Raw genomic sequence first — 20,982 nt, 5'->3', positions numbered from 1 at the left:
AACATACTCAGCAACACTCAGGTTACTTCACTAGAAGATCTTGTTGACTTGTGATGCACATTTTTGTTAATCTTAACAATCAAACAACAAATCTGATGAATGTGTCAAAATGTTAAAAAAGAGGGATTTCCAAAAATGTGCAAACTCAGAGTTGAAAAGATTTTAAAAACATGTGTGATTATACTTAGTGACGGATCACATATATGTTTTATGGCCTTTATTTTTGGAATTTTATGAACACATTTTTACCCAACCAATTTGATGGTTAGATTAGTTCTAATATTCTGAAAACACAGTTTACAATTTTTTGGTCTATGTCAATGTCCAACATGATAGCAACTTAATTGGCCGACATTTTTCTACATTGTAAGCAATGCACACATTTTCTTTACAATTACTCTTGTATGTAAAGTATATTTTGTATGTTATGAAGAATAGCATCAAAATTTACATTTAGAAAAATTTAACACAAAATGAACAATATGTACATTTTTAATGTGGATGTGAAAAAATAACATCCTTACTTTATGGATTAATATGCTTATTCTTAATAAAAGATTCTGTTTTTGAAGAAAAGAAACATGTTTATTATTGATATTTATTAATAATATTGCATTTTTTCAATAGACGATTAACATTTTTAATGTTGTAAGTTTGAAATAAGTTTCCTAAAACATGATAGTAACACAGAAATGTACATACACATACATACAACATTCAGAAAACCATGTTGCTAACAGAAATGTCAGTTTATGATTAACGCATTTGCCCTTTAATACTAGTTCGATTTAAGCTCTTAGATGTTGAGAAAAATTAACCAAGTTCCTATAATAAAAAAAATTTATATTTTTATCAACAAAAAACCATCACAATCTTAACAATCAACACTATTATTAGTATCATCAAAACAATTAAAGTAATCAGTAAATAAATTTCTAATTTGTAAACCAGATGTCACGGAATTATGAGACATAGGTTCACCTGTGGGATTAACAACATGGTTTATCTGAAATTCATCATCCACATAAGTTCCTCCTTCATGTATCCGACAGTAATTGTGAAGCACTATGGTAGCCTTGAGTACAGATGTGACAAAGGTTGGCTGCAACTGAATCGTTGTCTGATAAATGCGCCATTTGTTAGCTAAAATACCAAATGCACACTCCACATAACGTCTTGCTTTAGTTAGCCGATTATTAAAGTACTGTTTCCTGTCATCAATGGATCTCCTTGGATATGGTCGCATAACATGTTTGGATAATGCAAATCCTGCATCTGCTACCATCACATATGGTGCCAACGGTCCAGATGTACCAGGTAGGGCAACTGGAGGGGGGATCAATAATGAATTTTCTTGCAGGCGTTGGGCTAATCTTGATGAACGAAAAATACGGGCATCTGAGGCACTACCATAGGCCCCAATGTCTGCATAAATAAATCGGTATTCTGTGTCAACCAATGCCAAAATAACAACGGAAAAAAACTTATGAAAATTGAAATAAGGTGACCCAGAGTTTGGTGGCTTTTTAACTCTGAAATGCTTGCCATCCAAAGCTCCTATGCAGTTAGGAAAGTCAACAGAGTCCTTGAAGCCCTTAGAGATTTTCAACCAATCTTCTCTGTTTGGCTGAGGCATCATTTCTTCTTTTAAATGTTGCCATATCATGTCGCATGTGTGACGTACTATAACGGCAATGGTTGATCGACCCAACAAAAAATCAAAATGTAAAGCACTAAAAGATTGACCAGTCGCCAAGAATCTATGAAAACAAGACAAACAATGATTTACAATTAACACTATGTTTTTTTAAATTAAAACAATCATAAGAAAACACAAACATTGAATCAAAAATGAGATTAGATCAATAAAGATCAATTACACATTTCAATGTGAAAAATAACACATTTACACAAATTACAAAAATAACAAATATAATACCTCAGAGTCACCATAAATCTCTCCTCTGGGGAAATGGAAAGCCGCATCCAAGTGTCCTGATGTTGCAAATGAGGTCGTAAAATATTTAGTAAGTAATCAAAACTCTCAACTGACAACCGGCAGTATGAAAAAAACTTATCTGGGAAATTCCGTAACTCAAAAAATAAAGTATGGAAATGACCATGCATAGGCCGCATCATCATTAGTGGATGCACCCACAATCTGGTTCTTCTTACATTATCATATTGCAACATGTGGCGTCGAACGCCAAAACGACGAGATATAATCCAACATAAAAACACTAAGGCCTCCGTGGATAATGGCATTGCGACAATTTTGTCTCAACACATAGGTGCTCCAAGGCATAATACAAGCAGGAAACAGTTTATAGTTAACTTATATTTATGTCCTAATCACATACACCTATGTGTCATTTAATTCCAAGTAATCACCATTATCTCAATGTGTGAAACATGTGAAACACGCACAAAAAACGGACTGCACACGGAACACACACTGACGTATTTCACGCACAGGAAAACGCACACACGTACACACGTATGACACACGATATGCATACGGACACCACACGGAGGGGAAAAACGGACTGCAAATACGGAACACGGACACAAAAAACGGACTACACCAAACGTACGTTTTTTACACGTGAGTGTGGCAGAGGCCTTAGGGCTCTTTTCCACTACATCGCTAGTAATCCAAAAGGAATGTTCAGTCCATTTCATCTCCTTAAGATTCTGGAGGATGCTTTTTGTGTCCTTTTATGTAAACGACGGTGCGCTTCATGAGCGGTTGTAAAATATTGTCCAACCAATCTGAAAGGTGGCTGGTTAGCGATCCCGTGCTAGCAACAATGGGTTTTAACGGAGGGGGGAGGGTGTCCTTGTGAACTTTGGGTAGACTCTGAAAGATGGGGCAAATAGGACTATCCACCATGAGGTATTCCTAGGTTTTCTTGTTTAGAATCCCCCAATCTTAACCTTGTTGTAGAATATTCTGTAATTTGGTAGAAAAAATATTTGTTGGGTCATCGTTCAAACGCCTTTAGGTAGAGTGGTCATGGTGGATATTTCTCTTTCATAAAGAGTTTTATCTAAAATGACCACTGATCCCTCTCTGACCAGCGGACCACGAGCACCCCTCGGATTTTGTGGCATAGGAAGAAAGGTGAGCTGAACAATAATTTTTTAGGGGAAAAAAATGACCGGAGTGCTTCTTTAAAGGGAACCTGTCACCAGATTTGGTGACTATAAGCTGCGGCCACCCCTAGTGGGCTCTTATCTACAGCATTCTAACATGCTGTAGATAAGACCTCAGGCCGCTGTGTAGAACATAACAATCACCTTATAATACTCACCTAAAGGGCGATGCGGTGCACAATGGTCGGATGGGTTTCTCCGTTCTCCAATAGCGGCGCCTCTTCTTTCAACTATCTTTGTCCTCCTTCTTCTGAATCCTGGGTGCATGATGCATTCTACGTCATCCACAGTAGCCAGCATTGAGGTCCTGTGCAAGCACACTACAATACTTTGATCTGCCCTTCTCAGGGCAGATCAAAGTGCTCCTTAAAAAGTAACAAAACTTTTGGGAGAATGTTTTGTTTTATGCCCAATAATTCTGAGCAGATTGGTGAGGAATCTGTTCTTGAAACTCCCAAAAATAGCTGAAAAGCTCTTTTAGAAGAGCACACACAGCACAGAGCGAATGCTGTAGAATGTAGTCCTGTCTCCTGAGCCGTGCACTTCTAAGGGGTCTTTTGAGCAATTTACGGGGGTCTCAGGACCCAGACCCACATAAATGTGCTCAGAATTAATGTACCTAAAACATAGAAGATATCTCCCAAAAATTAAGGTATTTTTTTAAATGTTTAACAGTACTATGGTTCCTGTATTGTACGCAGTCTGATGATGGCTGGTAAGAAATCCTGGTATCTCCTTATTATTGTTACATACATACTAGGAGCTTCAGTTTCATGCCAGACAATTTTATGTTGGGTTAGCTTTAGTTCTGGTGACGTAGTAGTGATTTGAGCTTGATTTTGGTAATGTAGTCATGTACCAATGATGGTTCTGGTGATGTAGTAGTGATTTTAGCTTGGTTCTCATCATGCATTCATATACCAATGGCGGTTCTGGTAATGTAGCAGCAGTGTGCAGATCGTGGTTCTGGTGATGTAGCAGTGTGCAGATGGTGGTTCTCTCGATATAGTAGTGATTTGAGGTTGGTTCTGGAGATGTTGTCATATACAGATTGTGGTTCTGGTAATGTTATCGTGATTTGAGGTTGGTTCTGGTGATGTATTTGTGTAGATGTAGCAATATTTAATTTATTAGATTTAATAGTAGATCATTATATCTCCCATACACTATAGATAGGTGTCCCATCATGCGGCTGGCAGTTATCCTGCCTGACTCTCCCATACACTATACACAGGTGTCCCATCATTTTGGCTGGCAGCTATCTCCCTGACTCTCCCATACACTATAGACAGGTTTCCCATCATGCTGCTGGCAGCTGTCTCCCTGATTCTCACATACACAGGAGCATTCACTTTGTTGAGTGGTCGTGTACTCTATGAGACAGACGCTACTACACATCTCTGGCAGTGGCTCACCTCTTCGAGAGAAAAGGATTCACAGTCCAAAATTGGACCTGCTGGGTCATCAATCCTCTGACAATCAGACTGTCGGCCGAGTCTGTCTATCTCTGGGTTCAGCCAACTGTAGTCTGTGTACAAGCGCCTTAACTACTTAATCTGAAGGGAATGTGAACGGTTTGAGTGTGTGCACACCATGGCCTTTTACACATCTGTGAATCTATTGAGTTTTTCAGGGGGAGGGCAGGTTACGAAACACTGGCATCTTTTTTAAATTGAAATTGTTTTAAGTACTAGTCAGCGACTCCTTGGTGGCAACAGCATGAAAAATGGTTCAAATACCTGTTTTAACCACTTGGTGTCTTTGAAAACCTGAAGCTGTTAAAATAAGCAAAATAAAACTGAACGTATGCGCAGCAAGTGCAGATCTTTATTCCTATGGCGTTTAGTACTTTTTCAAGTGTGTTAGAGTGGTGTCTTAGATGTCGCGTGCACAAAATCATAATTTTACGTTGTCAGTAAAGGGTGCGACCACATAACGTGTCTAGGGCAGCATGACGGCCAAATACAGCCCTGCCCATGCTACTGTGTAATATCCCTAATTCTGCTGTAAAATGTCTCCAATTTTGCTGAATAATATCTCCCATGCCGCTGTGTAAGATCCCCCATTCTGCTTTGTAATATCCCCCATGTTGGTGTGTATTTTCTACCATGCTACAGTGTAATATCCCTTTATTCTGATGTATAATGTCCCGCATGTTGCTGTGTAATGTCCCCCATGCTGTGGTGTAATCTTCCTTAAGCTGCTGTGTAATATACCCCCATTCTGCTGTATAATGTCTCCCATTCTCCTCTGTCATGTTCCCTATGCTAATGTGTAATCTACCCAATGCTGCTGTATAATGTACCCAATGCTGCTGTGTAATTCACCCCCATATGCTGCTGTATAATGTACCCAATGCTATTGTGTAATATACCCCATTCTACTGTATATCCCCCATGCTGCAGTGTACTATCCCCCATTCTGCTGTGTAACTGTCCCCCCTACTGCTGTGTAATATTCTCCATGCTACTGTGTAATGTCTGCACTATGCAGTATGTCTCCCATGCTGCTGTGTAAAATCTCCATAATCCTGTGTAATATCCCCAATTATGCTGTGTAATATCTCCCATGCTGCTGTGTAATATATCCCATGCCGCTGTGTAATATGCCTCATTCTGCTTTCTAATATCCCCCATTCTGGTGTATAATGTCTCCAATTTTGCTGTATAATGCACTTCATGCTGCTGTGTAATATCCCCCATTCTGCTATGTAATATCCCCCATGCTGCTGTGTAATATCCCCATTCTGTTTTGTAATATCCGACATTCTGCTGTAAAATGTCCCCCATGCTGCTATATAATGTCCGCAATGCTGCTGTGTACTATCCCCCATCCTTCTGTATAATATACCCCATGGTGCAGTATGATAAACCCTATTCTGCTGTTTTATGTTTCCCATTCTACTGTATAATGTCCTCTATGCTACTGTGTAATATCTGGCATTCTGCTGTATGTATCTCATGCTCCTATGTAATACCCCCATTCTTCTGTATAATGTCTCTCATGCTGCTGTGTAAAATATCCCACTTTTTGCTTTGTAATATCTCCCATTCTGCTGTATGGTGTCCCCAAATATTTGTGTAATGTTCCCCATGCTACAGTGGAATATCCCCTATTTTGCTGTATAATATTACACTGGTTCTTGTGTAATGTTCCAAAAGCTGCTGTGTAATGTTCCCTTTGCTTATGTGTAATATCCCCTATTCTGCTGTATAATGTTTCCCATGTAGCTGTGTAATGTCCCACATGCTGTTGCGTAATGTTCCCCATGCTGCGGTGTAATCTCCCCTATGCTGCTGTGTAATATACCCCCCTTCTTCTTTATAATGTCTCCCATGCTCTTCTGTCATGTTCTCTATGCTGCTGTGTAATGTACCCCATGCTGCTGTGTAATGTCTCTTATGCTGCTTTTTAATATGCCTCATTCTGCTGTACAATGTTTCCCATGCTTCTGTGTAATATCCCCCATTCTGCTGTATAACGTCCTCCATGCTACTTTTTATTATCCGCCATTCTGCAGCATGCCTCCCATCTTTCTGTGTAATATCCACATTCTGCTGTGTAATGTCTCCCATGCTCTTGTGTAATATCCCCCATGCTGCTGTAAAATGTCTGCAATTTTGCTGAATAATATCTCCCATGCCGCTGTGTAATATCCCCCATTCTGCTTTGTAATATCCCCCATGTTGCTGTGTATTTTCTACCATGCTACAGTGTAATATCCCTTTATTCTGATGTATAATGTCCCGCATGTTGCTGTGTAATGTCCCCCATGCTTCGGTGTAATCTTCCTTAAGATGCTGTGTAATATACCCCCATTCTGCTGTATAATGTCTCTCATTCTCCTCTTTCATGTTCCCTATGCTAATGTGTAATCTACCCAATGCTGCTGTATAATGTACCCAATGCTGCTGTGTAATTCACCCCATGCTGCTGTATAATGTACTCAATGCTGTTGTGTAATATACCCCATTCTACTATATATCCCCCATGCTGCAGTGTACTATCCCCCATTCTGCTGTGTAAATGTCCCCCCTACTGCTGTGTAATGTTCTCCATGCTACTGTGTAATATCTGCACTCTGCGGTATGTCTCCCATGCTGCTGTGTAAAATCTCCATAATCCTGTGTAATATCCCCAATTATGCTGTGTAATATCTCCCATGCTGCTGTGTAATATATCCCATGCCACTGTGTAATATGCCCCATTCTGCTTTCTAATATCCCCCATTCTGGTGTATAATGTCTCCAATTTTGCTGTATAATGCCCTTCATGCTGCTGTGTAATATCCCCCATTCTGCTATGTAATATCCCCCATGCTGCTGTGTAATATCCCCATTCTGTTTTGTAATATCCGACATTCTGCTGTAAAATGTCCCCCATGCTGCTATATAATGTCCGCAATGCTGCTGTGTACTATCCCCCATCCTTCTGTATAATATACCCCATGGTGCAGTATGATAAACCCTATTCTGCTGTTTTATGTTCCCTATTCTACTGTATAATGTCCTCCATGCTACTGTGTAATATCTGGCATTCTGCTTTGTGTATCCCATGCTCCTACGTAATACCCCCATTCTTCTGTATAATGTCTCTCATGCTGCTGTGTAATGTATCCCACTTTTTGCTTTGTAATATCTCCCATTCTGCTGTATGGTGTCCCCAAATATTTGTGTAATGTTCCCCATGCTACAGTGGAATATCCCCTATTCTGCTGTATAATATTCCACTGGTTCTTGTGTAATGTTCCAAAAGCTGCTGTGTAATGTTCCCTTTGCTGATGTGTAATATCCCCTATTCTGCTGTATAATGTCTCCCATGTAGCTGTGTAATGTCCCACATGCAGTTGCGTAATGTTCCCCATGCTGCGGTGTAATCTCCCCTATGCTGCTGTGTAATATACTCCCTTCTGCTTTATAATGTCTCCCATGCTCTTCTGTCATGTTCTCTATGCTGCTGTGTAATGTACCCCATGCTGCTGTGTAATGTCCCTTATGCTGCTTTTTAATATGCCTCATTCTGCTGTACAATGTTTCCCATGCTTCTGTGTAATATCCCCCATTCTGCTGTATAACGTCCTACATGCTACTTTTTATTATCCGTCATTCTGCAGCATGCCTCCCATCTTTCTGTGTAATATCCACATTCTGCTGTGTAATGTCTCCCATGCTCTTGTGTAATATCCCCCATGCTGCTGTGTAACATTCCACATTCTTCTTTGTAGTATCCCCCATTTTGCTGTATAATGTCCCCCATGTTGCTCTGTAATATCCCCCAAGCTGTTTTGTAATATCCCCATTCTGCTGTATAATGTCCCTCATGCTGCTGTGTAATATCCCCCATTCAACTGTATAATGTTCCCCATGTAGCTATGTAATATCCCCTCGTTCTGCTGTATAATGTCTTACATGCTACTGTGTATTATCTGCCATTCTGCAGCATGCCTCCCATCATTCTGTGTAATATCTCCATTCTGCTGCATAATGTCACCCATGCGGCAGTATAATATCCCCCATTCTGCTTTTTAACCCTTTCACGACTGGCCAATTTTTCGCTTTCCGTTTTTTTCGCCCTTCTTCTTCAGAGACACGTAACTTTTTTATTTTTCAGTCAATATGGTCATGTGAAGGCTCATTCTTTGCGGAACGAGCTGTACTTCTAAATGAAATTATAAGTTTTACCATACAGTGTACTGGAAAATGGCAAAAAAATTCCAAATGCATTAAAATTGCAAAAACGTGCGATAGCACTATAGTTTTTGAGATATTTTATTCACTGTGTTCACTGTATGGTAAAACTGATATGGGGGTGTGATGCCTCAGGTCAGTGTGAGTTTGTAGACACCAAACATGTATAGGTTTACTTTTATATAAGGGGTTAAAAAAATTCTAAAGTTTTTCTGAAAAAAGTGGCGAACGTTTTATGCTATGTTCCGTGACCCGTAGCATTCTCATTTTTCAGTATCTATGGCTCAGTGAAACTATACCCCATGGTGCAGTATAATAAACCCTATTCTACTTTCTTATGTTCCCCATTCTTCTGTATAATGTCCTCCATGCTACTGTGTAATATCTGGCATTCTGCTGTATGTATCCCATGCTCCTATGTAATACCCCCATTCTTCTGTATAATGTATAATGTCTCCCATGCTGCTGTGTAATATATCCCACTTTTTGCTTTGTAATATCTCCCATTCTGCTGTATGGTGTCCCCAAATATTTCTGTGTAATGTTCCCCATGCTACAGTGTAATATCCCCTATTCTGCTGTATAATATCCCCCTGGTTGCTGTGTAATGTTCCAAAAGCTGCTGTGTAATGTTCCCTTTTGCTAATGTGTAATATCCCTTATTCTGCTGTATAATGTCTCCCATGTAGATGTGTAATGTCCCAGATGCTGTTGCGTAATGTTCCCCATGCTGCGGTGTAATCTCCCCTTTGCCGCTGTGTAATATACCCCCATTCTGCTTTATAATGTCTCCCATGCTCCTCTGTCATGTTTTCTATGCTGCTGTGTAATGTACCCCATGCTGCTGTGTAATGTCACTTATGCTGCTTTTTAATATGCCTCATTCTGCTTTTCAATGTTTCCCATGCTTCTGTGTAATATCCCATATTCTGCGGTATAACGTCCTCCATGCTACTTTTTATTATCCGTATCCGCCATTCTGCAGCAATCCGATCGCTCTGCACTATCTGCTGAACACAGCTATACAGCTGTAAACAGCAGATACGATCACTTCCTGCTTCACTGGCCTCCGGTAAAAGTGAAACTGAAAGTGGTTCATGTCTAGCATAGGAGTCATCACGTGACCCTGTGCTACAATGACAACCACCGGAAGTCACGTGACATGTCACGTGACTTCCGGCATCGGGCGGTAAGTAAAACATTACAGCGATCGCGTTTATAATGGCGCTGTCACATATTGACAGCGCCATTTCAGGGGTTAAACGGCACGAGCAGATAACGATTCTGCTCGTGCCTAGCAGGCACTCATCTCAGCTGTGAAAATCAGCTGAGATGTGCGCCCGACCGTGTCATGCTGCCGCCGGCAGACCATGGGCAGTAACGTTATGACCGCTAGGACGTAATATTACTGCCCGCAGTCGTTAAGGGGTTAATGTCCCTCATGCTACCGATCAATTTCTCCTGTTGCTGCTGTATAATGTACCCAATGCTGCTATGTAATATCCCCCATTCTGCTTGCCAATATCCCACATTCTGCTGTGTAATGTCCCCCATGTTGGTCTGTAATGTTCCCCATGTTGCTGTCTAGTATCCCAAGTCTGCTGTATATTGTCCTCCATGTTGCTGTGTAACATCCCACATTCTACTTTGTAATACCCCCCATTCTGCTGTATAATGTCTCCCATGTTGCTGAGTAATGTCCCCATTATATGTATATTGTGTATATTGTGTATATTGTCCCTATACTGCTGTGTAATTTAACTCATGCTGCTGTATAATCTACCCAATGCTGCTGTATAATATCCCCATTTTGCTGTGTAATATTCCCCTTGGTGCTGTGTAATATCCCCTTTCTGCTTTGTAATATCCCCCATTCTGCTGTGTACTATCCTCCATGCTACTGTGTAATATCTGCCATTCTGCTGTATGTCTTTGATGCTGCTGTGTAATATGCCCATTTTGCGGTGTAGTATTCCCATACTGCTGTGTTATATCTCCCATTCTGCCCGGCCACGCCCCCCACATGCATTGGCCATTTGCCTCTGCCCGGCCATGCCCCCCGCACGCATTGGACGCTCGGCCCAGCCATGCCCCCCACATGCATTGGCCTTTTGGCTCGGCCTGGCCATGCCCCCCGCACACTGTGCCCGCTTGGCCAGGCCCCCACACACTGTGCCTGCTCGTCCACGCCCCCCACACACTTTGCCCACTCGTCCACGCCCCCACACGCTTTGCCCACTCGTCCACGCCCCCCTCACGCTTTTCCCACTCGGCCACGCCCCCCACACACATTGGGCACCTATACACCTCCCCTCAGGACTACTCAACCTATTAGACACATCCCCCCAGGACTACTCCACCTATTATACTCCTCCTCCCAGGAATACTCCTATTATACTCCTCACCTCCAGGGCTACTCCTATTATCCTCCTCTCTCCCCAGGACTACTCCTCCTATTATACTCCTCTTCCCCCAGGACTGCTCCTCCTATTATCCTCCTCTCTCCCCAGGACTACTCCTCCTATTATACTCCTGTTCCCCCAGGACTGCTCCTACTATTATCCTCCTCTCTCCCCAGGACTACTCCTCCAACATACACACACTGCACAAAACATACCTCCCCCCAAAACGCACACACATCCCTGTTGTGAATGTCAGTTATGCTTTGGCTGCTGTGAGGCTCCCTCTTGTTGCCAGGAATGGTTTGGACAGAGACCAGGTGTGTTGAGCAATGGGCGTTTCCATTGCTAACTCTCTGCTTATTTAAACCCTGGTCTGATAGCAGGCTATGCCGGATGTCCGTTGTTCTTTGTTCACCAGTCTGCTTCATCCTGCTCCAGACCACATCTACCCCAGATAAGTGCTTGGCTCTTTATTTTTGTTTGGTTCTTTTTGTTCTTATCTGAGTTTGTCATTTGCTGTGGTTGTTTTCAGTTTATTTGCATGCAGGGATCTTCCCTCTCAGTTGCTTAGCTGGAAAGCTCCCTGCAGCTATGTTTGGAGTATTGCTCCTATAAGTCCATGTGTTTGTTGCTTCTTGAATTTGTAATGGCTCCTGATTTCTGTTCATTGGTATGACAAGAGCGCCTGGTATAGGACAGAGTTCAGATCTAGCGATCTGAGGGCTTTTTTGTACTATCAGGTTGTTGGATTTTTGCAGGGTTTTTCTCTGGCCACCATGAGTCCCTTTCCTGTCCTGTCCTATTTAGTCAGTAGGGCCTCACCTTTTGCTAATCCTATCATCTATCTGTGTATTGTTTTTTCCTATATCACCGCAGTCTTTGAATGTGGGGGGCTTGCTATTCTTTATCTATTTTCTGAGGCAGAGAGTTATTCATCTTTCCTTCCTTTAGGATAGCTAGTTCTCCGGCTGGGTTCGCGGTGCACAGGATGTTAGTTCACCACTTGGCTACTTCTAGTTGTGATGTTTAGTAAGGGGATGGCGGCCAGATTAGTTGCCAATGCTCTTGTCACCTTTTACCAATGATTTATAGTTGTCTTCCATGGTTCCAAATCATAACACACCCCCCCCACACACACACACACACACACACACACCCCACACACAGCACCACACACACACACACCCACACAAACCGCACAACACTCACAGCACCACATACACACAGTGCTCCACAAACAACGCAACACACAAATAACACCGCTCTCTCACACCGCCACACCCAGACAACACCCAGAACATTTACAGCGCCCTTTACAAACACTTGGTTACTACACACAACAACATCTATATATATAACAAAAATCATACATTAACTACACAATAAATTCTAGAATACCCAATGCGTTAAAATCGGGCCACCTTCTAGTATTGTAATATTTCCCTACTGTGCCTTATAATATCCCCCATGCTGCTGTGTAATGTCCCTTATGCTGCAGTGTAATATACCCCATTCTGCTGTATAATGTCTCCCATGTTCCTCTGTAATCTTCCCCATGCTTCTGTGTAATTTCTCCCATGCTGCTGTATAATATCCCCAATGCTGCAGTGAACTATCCCCCATTCTGTTGTGTAATGTCCCAGCTACTGCTGTATAATGTCCTCCTTGCTACTGTGTAATATCTGTCATTCTGCTGTATGACTCCCATGCTTTTGTGGAAAATCAAAATTCTGCTGTGTAATATATCCCATGCTGTGGTTTTATATGCCCCATTCTGCTGTGTAATATTGCCCATTCTACTTTGTAATATCCACCATTCTGCTGTATAATGTCCCCCCATGTTGCTATGTAATATCCGCCATGTTACATTGTAATATACCCCTATTCTGTTGTATAATGTCCCCCATAAGGCTGTGTAATATCCCCCATGCTGCTGTGTAATGTCCCCTATGCTGCTGTGTAATATCCCGCATTCTCCTTTGTAATATCCCACATTGTGCTGTATAATGTCCCACATGTTGCTTGGTAATATCCCCCATTCTGCTGTATATTGTCCCCATGCTGCTGTGTAATTTCCTCCCATGCTGCTGTATAATGTACTCAATACTAAGTTGTAATATCCTTCATTCTGCTGTGTAATGTCTCCCATGAGGCTCCAATGTGAGGTTTGTGGGGGAGGGGCAGGCAGAGGCTATAGTCTGGGGATTGCAGGGGAGGGGCAGGCAGAGGTTATAGTCTGGGGATTGTGGGGGAGGGGAAGGATTAGGCTATAGTCGGGATTGCGAGGAAGGGGCAGGTAAAGGCTTTAGTCTGGGGATTGCGGGGGAGGGGCAGGCATAGGATATAGTTGGGATTGCGAGGGAGGAGCAGGTAAAGGCTATAGTCTGGGGATTGCGGGGGAGGGGCAGGTAGAGGCTATAGTCTGGTGATTGCGGGGGGGGACAGGCAGAGGCTAAAGACTAAGGATTAAGCGGTCTGTTATTGTAGTCTGGGGATTAGTGAGCCTATGACTCTAGACAGTGGTTGGGGAGCTGGGGCTGTTAGTATAGTCTTAGAGTTAGGGGGTCTATTGCTGTAGGAGGGGTGTTTAGGGAGCCTATTGCTGTAGGCGGGAGGTTTATCGAGAGTATCCCTGTAGGAGGTGGGGTTTAGGGGGCCTATTGCTGTAGGAGGAGTGTTTAGGGTCCTATTGCTGTAGGAGGGGGGTTTAAGGGGCCTATTGCTGGGGGGGAGTTAGGGGGACTATTGCTGTAGAGGAAGGTTTAGGGGTCCTATTGCTGTAGATGGTGGGTTTAGGGAGGCTTACAGAGTGTAAGATAGTGCAAAAGATAAAATCGATGGGGAAAAGTGTAAGGACTCAGTATGTTGGGGTTCTCAGTATGGAGAGGGGTAGATGTAGAAACTTGGTACTCAAGATCAATGTGAACAGTGGTTTTTATTGTGAAGAACTTGTAGGACCAGCACAAGTACAGATATTTCGGTCAAAAGACCTTAATCAGTGCGTGCAGAGCGTACTCAGAAAGTACAGTCATATGAAAATGTTTGGGCACCCCTATTAATGTTAACCTTTTTTATTTATAACAATTTGGGGTTTTGCAACAGCTATTTCAGTTTCATATATTTAATAACTGATGGACTGAGTAGTATTTCTGGATTGAAATGAGGTTTTTTGTACTAACAGAAAATGTGCAATCCGCATTTAAACAAAATTTGACCGGTGCAAAAGTATGGACACCTCAACATAAAAGTGACATTAATATTTTGTGGATCCTCCTTTTGCAAAAATCACAGCCTCTAGTCGCTTCCTGTAGCTTTTAATGAGTTCCTGGATCCTGGATGAAGGTATATTTGACCATTCCTGTTTACAAAACAATTCTAGTTCAGTTAAGTTTGATGGTCGCCGAGCATGGACAGCACGCTTCAAATCATCCCACAGATGTTCAATGATATTCAGGTCTGGGGGCTGGGATGGCCATTCCAGAACATTGTAATTGTTCCTCTGCATGAATGCCTGAGTAGATTTCGAGCGGTGTTTTGGATCATTGTCTTGAAATATCCATCCCCTGCGTAACTTCAACTTCGTCACTGATTCTTACACATTATTGTCAAGAATCTGCTGATACTGAGTTGAATCCATGTGACCCTCAACTTTAACAAGATTCCCGGTGCCAGCATTGGCCACACAGCCCCAAAGCATGATTGAACCTCCACCAAATTTTACTGTGGGTAGCAAGTGCTTTTCTTGGAATGACGTGGTTTTTTGCCTCCATGCATAACGCCTTTTTGTATGACCAAAAAACTCAATCTTTGTTTCATCAGTCCACAGGACCTTCTTCCAAAATGTAACTGGCTTGTCCAAATGTGCTTTTGCATACCTCAGGCGACTCTGTTTGTAGCGTGCTTGCAGAAATGGCTTCTTTCGCATCACCCTCCCATACAGCTTCTCCTTGTGCAAAGTACGCTGTATTGTTGACCGATGCACATTGACACCATCTGCAGCAAGATGATGCTGCAGGTCTTTGGAGGTGGTCTGTGGATTGTCCTTGACTGTTCTCACCATTCTTCTTCTCTGCCTTTCTGCTATTTTTCTTGGCCTGCCACTTCTGGGTTTATCAAGATCTGTACTTGTGTTCTTCCATTTCCTTACTATGTTCCTCACAGTGGAAAGTGACAGTTTAAATCTCTGAAACAACTTTTTGTATCCTTCCCCTGAACAACTATGTTGAATAATTTTTGTTTTCAGATCATTTGAGAGCTGTTTTGAGGAGCCCGTGATGCCACTCCTCATAGGAGATTCAAATAGGAGAACAACTTGCAAGTGGCCACCGTAAATACCTTTTCTAATGATTGGATACACCTGCCTATTAAGTTCAAAGCTCAATGAGGTTACAAAACCAATTTAGTGCTTTAGAAAGTCAGTAAAAAAGTAGTTAGGAGTGTTGAAATCAAGAAATTGATAAGGGTGCCCATACTTTTGCACCGGTCAAATTTAGTTTAAATGCGGATTGCACATGTTCTGTTAGTACAATAAACCTCATTTTAATCCAGAAATATTACTCAGTCCATCAGTTATTAGATATTTGAAACCGAAATAGCTGTTGCAAAAACCCAAATTGTCATAAAGAAAAAAGGTTAACATTAATAGGGGTGCCCAAACTTTTTCATATGACTGTAAAGTAGCATGGCGAGCGGCGTAGCCCGGTATGACATGGTGTCCACCGCTGTCTATGTGGCAGTGATGTGCTTGTGCTGGTCCTACAAGTTCTTTATAATAAAAAACACTATTCACGTTGATCTTGAGTGCCAAGTTTCTACAACTATTTGATACGGTTTGGGACCCTACTAGTGCACCACCCCAGAAATGACGTGTGTATCAATGCATTAAGTATAGAGAGGGGGAAGGATTGGGAGCTCATTTTCGAAAAAGAGCTAGCATGGGGATTCAGTATGAACAGGCGCAGTGTGAGGTCTCAGTATGGAAACGGGGCAGCATGGGTGGGCTCAGTATGGAGTGGAGCAATGTAGGGGACTCAGAATGAGACGTGAGGTACTGTAGGGGTGCTCAGTCTTAGGGCTCTTTTCCTTTACAACGCTAGTAATCCAAAAGGAATGTTCAGTCCATTTCATCTCCTTAAGATTCTGGAGGATGCTTTTTGTGTCCTTTTATGTAAACGACGGTGCGCTTCATGAGCGGTTGTAGAATATTGTCCAACCAATTTGAAAGGTGGCTGGTTAGCGATGCCGTGCTAGCAACAATGGGTTTTAACGGAGGGGGGAAGGTGTCCTTGTGAACTTTGGGTAGACTCTGAAAGATAGGGCAAATAGGAGTATCCACCATGAGGTATTCCTAGGTTTTCTTGTTTAGAATCCCCCAATCTTAACCTTGTTGTAGAATATTCTGTAATTTGGTAGAAAAAATATTTGTTGGGTCCTTGTTCAAACGCCTTTAGGTAGAGTGGTCATTTAGTATGGTGGATATTTCTCTTTCATAAAGAGTTTTATCTAAAATGACCACTGATCCCTCTCTGACCAGCGGACCACGAGCACCCCTCGGATTTTGTGGCATAGGAAGAAAGGTGAGCTGAACAATAATTTTTTAGGGGAAAAAAATGACCGGAGTGCTTCTTTAAAGGGAACCTGTCACCAGATTTGGTGACTATAAGCTGCGGCCACCCCTAGTGGGCTCTTATGTACAGCATTCTAACATGCTGTAGATAAGACCCCAGGCCGCTGTGTAGAACATAACAATCACCTTATAATACTCACCTAAAGGGCGATGCGGTGCAGACTGGTCGGATGGGTTTCTCCGTTCTCCAATAGCGGCGCCTCTTCTTTCAACTATCTTTGTCCTCCTTCTTCTGAATCCTGGGTGCATGATGCATTCTACGTCATCCACAGTAGCCAGCATTGAGGTCCTGTGCAAGCACACTACAATACTTTGATCTGCCCTTCTCAGGGCAGATCAAAGTGCTCCTTAAAAAGTAACAAAACTTTTGGGAGAATTTTTTGTTTTATGCCCAATAATTCTGAGCAGATTGGTGAAGAATCTGTTCTTGAAACTCCCAAAAATAGCTGAAAAGCTCTTTTAGAAGAGCACACACAGCACAGAGCGAATGCTGTAGAATGTAGTCCTGTCTCCTGAGCCGTGCACTTCTAAGGGGTCTTTTGAGCAATTTACGGGGGTCTCAGGACCCAGACCCACATAAATGTGCTCAGAATTAATGTACCTAAAACATAGAAGATATCTCCCAAAAATGAAGGTATTTTTTTAAATGTTTAACAGTACTATGGTTCCTGTATTGTGCGCAGTCTGATGATGGCTGGTAACAAATCCTGGTATCTCCTTATTTTTGTTACATACATACTAGGAGCTGCAGTTTCATGCCAGACAATTTTATGTTGGGTTAGCTTTAGTTCTGGTGACGTAGTAGTGATTTGAGCTTGATTTTGGTAATGTAGTCATGTACCAATGATGGTTCTGGTGATGTAGTAGTGATTTTAGCTTGGTTCTGATCACGCATTTATATACAAATGGCGGTTCTGGTAATTTAGCAGCAGTGTGCAGATCGTGGTTCTGGTGATGTAGCAGTGTGCAAATGGTGGTTCTCATAATGTAGTTGTGATTTGAAGTCGGTTCTGGAGATGTTGTCATATACAGATTGTGGTATTGGTAATGTTATCGTGATTTGAGGTTGGTTCTGGTGATGTATTTGTGTAGATGTAGCAATATTTAATTTATTAGATTTAATAGTAGATCATTATATCTCCCATACACTATAGATAGGTGTCCCATCATGCGGCTGGCAGTTATCCTGCCTGACTCTCCTATACACTATACACAGGTGTCCCATCATTTTGGCTGGCAGCTATCTCCCTGACTCTCCCATACACTATAGACAGGTTTCCCATCATGCTGCTGGCAGCTGTCTCCCTGATTCTCACATACACAGGAGCATTCACTTTGTTGAGTGGTCGTGTTCTCTATGAGACAGACGCTACTACACATCTCTGGCAGTGGCTCACCTCTTAGAGAGAAAAGGATTCACAGTCCAAAATTGGACCTGCTGGGTCATCACTCCTCTGACAATCAGACTGTCGGCCGAGCCTGTCTATCTCCGGGTTCAGCCAACTGTAGTCTGTGTACAAGCGCCTTAACTACTTAAACTGAAGGGAATGTGAAAGGTTTGAGTGTGTGCACACCATGGCCTTTTACACATCTGTGAATCTATGGAGTTTTTCAGGAGGAGGGCAGGTTACGAAACACTGGCATCTTTTTTAAATTGAAATTGTTTTAAGTACTAGTCAGCGACTTCTTGGTGGCAACAGCATGAAAAATGGTTCAAATACCTGTTTTAACCACTTGGTGTCTTTGAAAACTTGAAGCTGTTAAAATAAGCAAAATAAAACTGAACGTATGCGCAGCAAGTGCAGATCTTTATTCCTATGGCATTTAGCACTTTTTCAAGTGTGTTAGAGTGGTGTCTTAGATGTCGCGTGCACAAAATCATAATTTTACGTTGTCAGTAAAGGGTGCGACCACATAAAGTGTCTAGGGCAGCATGATGGCCAAATACAGCCCTGCCCATGCTACTGTGTAATATCCCCCATTCTGCTGTAAAATGTCTCCAATTTTGCTGAATAATATCTCCCATGCCGCTGTGTAATATCCCCCATTCTGCTTTGTAATATCCCCCATGTTGGTGTCTATTTTCTACCATGCTACAGTGTAATATCCCTTTATTCTGATGTATAATGTCCCGCATGTTGCTGTGTAATGTCCCCCATGCTGCGGTGTAATCTTCCTTAAGCTGCTGTGTAATATACCCCCATTCTGCTGTATAATGTCTCCCATTATCCTCTGTCATGTTCCCTATGCTAATGTGTAATCTACCCAATGCTGCTGTATAATGTACCCAATGCTGCTGTGTAATTCACCCCCATGCTGCTGTATAATGTACCCAATGCTGTTGTGTAATATACCCCATTCTACTGTATATCCCCCATGCTGCAGTGTACTATCCCCCATTCTGCTGTGTAAATGTCCCCCCTACTGCTGTGTAATGTTCTCCATGCTACTGTGTAATATCTGCACTCTGCGGTATGTCTCCCATGCTGCTGTGTAAAATCTCCATAATCCTGTGTAATATCCCCAATTATGCTGTGTAATATATCCCATGCCGCTGTGTAATATGCCCCATTCTGCTTTCTAATATCCCCCCATTCTGGTGTATTATGTCTCCAATTTTGCTGTATAATGTCCTTCATGCTGCTGTGTAATATCCCCCATTCTGCTATGTAATATCCCCCATGCTGCTGTGTAATATCCCCATTCTGTTTTGTAATATCCGACATTCTGCTGTAAAATGTCCCCCATGCTGCTATATAATGTCCGCAATGCTGCTGTGTACTATCCCCCATCCTTCTGTATAATATACCCCATGGTGCAGTATGATAAACCCTATTCTGCTGTTTTATGTTTCCCATTCTACTGTATAATGTCCTCCATGCTACTGTGTAATATCTGGCATTCTGCTGTATGTATCCCATGCTCCTATGTAATACCCCCATTCTTCTGTATAATGTTTCTCATGCTGCTGTGTAATGTATCCCACTTTTTGCTTTGTAATATCTCCCATTCTGCTGTATGGTGTCCCCAAATATTTGTGTAATGTTCCCCATGCTACAGTGGAATATCCCCTATTCTGCTGTATAATATTCCACTGGTTCTTGTGTAATCTTCCAAAAGCTGCTGTGTAATGTTCCCTTTGCTGATGGGTAATATCCCCTATTCTGCTGTATAATGTCTCCCATGTAGCTGTGTAATGTCCCACATGCTGTTGTGTAATGTTCCCCATGCTGCGGTGTAATCTCCCCTATGCTGCTGTGTAATATACCCCCCTTCTGCTTTATAATGTCTCCCATGCTCTTCTGTCATGTTCTCTATGCTGCTGTGTAATGTACCCCATGCTGCTGTGTAATGTCCCTTATGCTGCTTTTTAATATGTCTCATTCTGCTGTACAATGTTTCCCATGCTTCTGTGTAATATCCCCCATTCTGCTGTATAACGTCCTCCATGCTACTTTTTATTATCCGCCATTCTGCAGCATGCCTCCCATCTTTCTGTGTAATATCCACATTCTGCTGTGTAATGTCTCCCATGCTCTTGTGTAATATCCCCCATGCTGCTGTGTAACATCCCACATTCTGCTTTGTAGTATCCCCCATTTTGCTGTATAATGTCCCCCATGTTGCTCTGTAATGTCCCCCATGCTGCTTTGTAATATCCCCATTCTGCTGTATAGTGTCCCTCATGCTGCTGTGTAATATCCCCCATTCAACTATATAATGTTCCCCATGTAGCTATGTAATATCCCCTCGTTCTGCTGTATAATGTCTTACATGCTACTGTGTATTATCTGCCATTCTGCAGCATGCCTCCCATCTTTCTGTGTAATATCTCCATTCTGCTGTATAATGTCTCCCATGCTCTTGTGTAATATCCCCCATACTGCTGTGTAACATCCCACATTCTGCTTTGTAGTATCCCCCATTTTGCTGTATAATGTCCCCCATGTTGCTCTGTAATGTCCCCATTCTGCTGTATAATGTCCCTCATGCTGCTGTGTAATATCCCCCATTCAACTGTATAATGTTCCCCATGTAGCTATGTAATATCCCCTCGTTCTGCTGTATAATGTCTTACATGCTACTATGTATTATCTGCCATTCTGCAGCA

General features: G+C 42.2%; 1 long non-coding RNA gene across 1 annotated transcript in view; it reads right to left on the bottom strand.

Annotated features, from left to right (window-relative positions):
• Positions 1 to 533: 533 nt before the first annotated feature.
• The window catches only part of LOC142291444 (uncharacterized), a 181,342-nt gene continuing 160,893 nt past the window's right edge, over positions 534 to 20,982 (bottom strand). Inside the window, exon 3 of the long non-coding RNA XR_012750484.1 lies at positions 534 to 1,760. This is a non-coding gene — a long non-coding RNA (uncharacterized LOC142291444). The remainder of the gene's footprint in view (positions 1,761 to 20,982) is intronic.

Source organism: Anomaloglossus baeobatrachus, chromosome 2 (genome assembly GCF_048569485.1).
Source record: "Anomaloglossus baeobatrachus isolate aAnoBae1 chromosome 2, aAnoBae1.hap1, whole genome shotgun sequence".
NCBI classification, from domain to species: domain Eukaryota; kingdom Metazoa; phylum Chordata; class Amphibia; order Anura; family Aromobatidae; genus Anomaloglossus; species Anomaloglossus baeobatrachus.
This window is presented reverse-complemented; position numbering and strand designations above follow the sequence as displayed.